The sequence below is a fragment of the Priapulus caudatus genome, unplaced genomic scaffold (genome assembly GCF_000485595.1).
Source record: "Priapulus caudatus unplaced genomic scaffold, Priapulus_caudatus-5.0.1 Scaffold148, whole genome shotgun sequence".
NCBI lineage: Eukaryota > Metazoa > Priapulida > Priapulimorpha > Priapulimorphida > Priapulidae > Priapulus > Priapulus caudatus.
Window position 1 is genome coordinate 136,560 of NW_014577209.1, and position 4,219 is coordinate 140,778.

The 4,219-nt window shown below is 48.2% G+C and overlaps 1 long non-coding RNA gene across 1 annotated transcript in view; it reads left to right on the forward strand.

Annotated features, from left to right (window-relative positions):
• LOC106806217 overlaps positions 1–2,610 on the forward strand; it is a 14,235-nt gene extending 11,625 nt beyond the window's left edge. The window contains exon 2 of the long non-coding RNA XR_001393513.1: positions 1,867–2,610. This is a non-coding gene — a long non-coding RNA (uncharacterized LOC106806217). The remainder of the gene's footprint in view (positions 1–1,866) is intronic.
• Positions 2,611–4,219: the final 1,609 nt, after the last annotated feature.

The window sequence follows — 4,219 nt, forward strand, 5'->3', positions numbered from 1 at the left end:
GGTTCAAACAGGGAGGGGTCAGACAAGAGGAAGGTTCAAACAAGGAGGGGTCAGACAAGAGGAAGGTTCAAACAGGGAGGGGTCAGACAAGAGGAAGGTTCAAACAAGGAGGGGTCAGACAAGAGGAAGGTTCAAACAAGGAGGGGTCAGACAAGAGGAAGGTTCAAACAAGGAGGGGTCAGACAAGAGGAAGGTTCAAACAGGAGTACAGGAAAGGGAAAGCGCCGATGATAGTGGGAGATCAAACAGGGCGAGAGTTCCAGCAGGGTGGAGATCAGGTAAGGGGTGGGGTCGAGCAGTGTGGAGATCAAGCAGGGAGGGGGTCGAGCAAGGGGTCAAGCAGGGGCAGTTGAGCAAGGGTTCTAGCAGGAGATGGGGTTGAGAAGGAGGTCAATCAGGGGGCTGTCAAGCAGAATCGTCGAGTAAGGGTTCTAGCAGGGGGCGAGCATGGGGTCAAGCAGGGCGTTGAGCATGGGTTTTAACAGAGGGAGGGGTTGAGCAGGGGGCATCTGGTGCGTGTTGGCTTCATGACGATCTAAATGCCTTTGTGCGAAATGATGGAGTCCAGCATGACGATGATGCATGGTGAGATTCTTGTCAGTAATACCCTTGATACACCGAATTCGGTATTGACCAATGCGCATCAATGGGCATTGATGCGCATTGTAACCGAATGACATAATTCGATTTCATATGTGATATACCGTTGACACACCGAAACAACCGAAACGCAAATCCGAACGCAACCGAACGCAAATCCAACAACGCATTCAACAGGATCTTCACGAGAACACCACGTGATTTCATCATCCAATCACAGGATCTTCACGAAAACACCACGTGATTTCATCATCCAATCCCAAACCGAACAGAACCGTGTTGTAAAATTATTGTTGACACACCGCCAAACAGAACCGAACCGAACCGAATCGAACCGTAAGCGAACTGCTCAATCCACATACGTATGTGGATTGAAAATAATGACCGTATAAACACCGTATCGGGTGTGTACATAACCGCGTTGAAGCGCATCAATGCGCATCAAAACGCATTGAAAGTTCGGTGTGTCAACGGTATCAGTGTGAGTACCCCTCGTCGTCCGCACATCAACCCCTAACCACCCCCTATGAATACGAAATAAACATGCACGCGTACTATACCCAGCATTTATATAGACCAGCATCCATATTATATGCGCGTGTATTGTAGCGTGTGACAGTTACAGACGAGAACGGAAAGACAGCGAGAACGATGAGTCTCCCACTCATAGCCATCTGTCGAGTAAATTACTGCTTAATGTCAGACGAAAAGCATCTTCCGTGCGTGACGATGCATAGTAATGGAATATAATGACACCGATATGCAAATACGGACGCCAATGAACATCTTAATGAAATTAGAACTCCAATTTATGCGGCAAAGTCTTATCGAAAAGGCAATTTATGGGAATTGTGTTTACTTAATTCGCTCTAATTAGATTAATTGTGCTCGTTATGAAACTTTTTTTCCGGGGACGTGCGGTGACACCCATACAGATTAGACCACAATGCCTTCAGTACACATTAAACTTTCAGCATAAGCCTGCAGCGAAATATGTCGAGGCCATATTCGCACTCTATACGTCTGCGCGGATTAATTCGGAAATGTTAAAGCCCGTCGTGCGCGCAGCACGGTATAGTAGGCGAAACAGATTACGGATTACATTATGCAATCAAGGCATGCGCTGCGATTAATTGCGTATCTCAACTTGATTGGAGGATATTTCACTGCAATATCGCCAGAACTCGCGCGTAGAGACGTCCGTCCGTACATAGCCGCAGTCCCTGGTCACTGCATGCCTCGTATATATATATATATTGATTGCAGCATCGGCTTGCAAAACTGCATGCACGCTTGATTAGCTGAAGCAGTGGAATCGAGGGAGGCACGGGCTGTCTATAGATCGGCAGGAACAACGCCACTGCTGCGAAATGCCAGCCTACCAGCCTGCAGTCTGCACCGCCTCTCTCCGGGGAGTTCAGTTGAATGCTCACGCCGTCGGATGGACGCTAAAAGCCGCGGCATTGTGAGACAGAATGTTAGATTAACTTTCGGCCACGCCGTGAACGCGCGGCCCCCGTATTATAGTATATTATAGTTGCAGTCCCGCTCGACGTGTGTTGTGCGGTACAGCATCGAATGCTTTCAGTCCGTCGGCAATATAGAGAAAGGACGGTCGAATTCTTTCTCGCCGTCCTCCCTCTCATTGCGAGGCTATTAGAGGACGCTTGCAGTACTATTAGCGTTTTATTGGTACCTATTACCGTCTCAGCCGTGATGCTGCCTGGTGGTATGTTCTGGTCGTTATACGACGGGGCACCCGTATTTTATCACCTGTCTCCGCGCTCTGTCGCGCCCGGACTAGCATGGTCCAGCGGCTCTAATTGTTTTCTCGTCACTCACGTAATTTAATTACTGTGAGGATTTTAGTGGCGCTCCGTGCGCGCGGGTGTGTGTGTGTGTGGTCCGCGCGGTAAGTGTGTGGAGCTTACATGGTGCACTATGGTGCACAGGCATTTGGAACATTTCAATAGTAAAATGATGGTAAATAAACAGGAAATGTATTTACTATCAGAGTCTTAATGTTTCTCTACTCCCTTTCGCCTATTATTGCCGATAACTTCCTGTAAATGCCGTTCAAATGCTTCTCTATAACACACAAGCACACCGCACGCACGCTGCTGTGCACAAAAAAAAACAAGAATATAGACGCTATTTCGTGTTTATTTACCATGTTTTTTTTTATTGAAACGTTCCAAGTGTCTGTGATATGGTGTCGGTCAACGAGCCCGAGCATACAGCAGGTGAGATTCACGCGCGCTTATTTATCACAGATAAATTAGAATTCGCGAGGAGGTGCGACCAGCGCAAACATCCCGCGTAAAACCCTGCAGGCGAGCTCGCGGAATATTTGTCTTTCACGCGCCAAAATCAAGCGCACACAGAATTATAGCTGGTTTGTGTTCCACTTTCCCCCGCGCGTGTGTTTACGTGTTTAATTTTCTCTAATTAGGTGCACACGGGCGAGGTAACGCGTTCTCGGTGCGCTACAATACTCCCATTGTGGCGAGAAGAGAACTACGCGCGACGGGAACATAATGCATGCGTAAATATCACAGACTATGTCGGAAAAACAAGCCATTGACGACAGCCTACATATATACGTCGCAATATTATTACATGCACGTACGCGTATCAATATATACATACACGCACACACGCGCGCGCCCACACACACACACACATGAATAAACTTAACATAAAGTATGTTCAATATATATATATATATATATATGTGTGTGTGTATATTAAATATATATATATATACATATATACATACACATGTGTTCAAGTTCTAATAATACGTATACATCAAGAGGTATTAGGCCTATTCGTTCCTATTATTTGTTGCATATACTGATCGCCATCGCATTGGCTCCCCGCTTGAGCCATACGCTGCCCGCACGCTCCCACGTACCACGGACCACGGGTCCAGGTGGCGGAAACAAAACCGCGCGTTAGAGATTCATATCTGAGCGGCGGCGCAAATCCCACACTTTACAGCGAATTCAGAGCTAGCGGCGGCTCACCCTCGTGACCGATTCTGACGCGCGGCTTTCAGATGCGTTTAGCGGCGCATTCTCGCTCCTTGTTGCAGCAGCTAACTCCGCTTTGTCGCAGACTCGCGCATGGAATACGTACATACGTCGTTGCGCAGTTTTCGCGCGGCTACGGCCGGCGTTCTCTCCGGAGAATAACTTAGAGAGGATGGCCATTGAGTTGGCAGCTGTCACTGGCGATCAGCCGTAAGTGCTGGGGCAGGTAGGAGGGTGTGCAGCATTCATTGCCCGGTAAGTCGCGGAGAGTGAAGGGACGAGATAGACGGAGACAAAGAGAGAGAGAGAGAGAAAGGGAAAGAGAGAGAGAAAAAAGAAAAAAAGCCAGAGAAACGGAGTGAGGGAGCAAGCGATCGAGAGAGAGAGAGAGAGAGAGAAAGAGAGAGAGAGAGAGAGAGAGAGAGAGAGAGAGAGAGAGAGAGAGAGAGAGAGAGAGAGAGAGCGAGAGAGATAGAGAGGGAGGAACAGCGATAGAGAGAGAGGGGGGAGAAGGAAAAAGGGAGCTAGAGATCGGGAAAGAGAGAGCGAGAGAAGAGAGAGAGAGAGAGAGAGAGAGTGTGTGT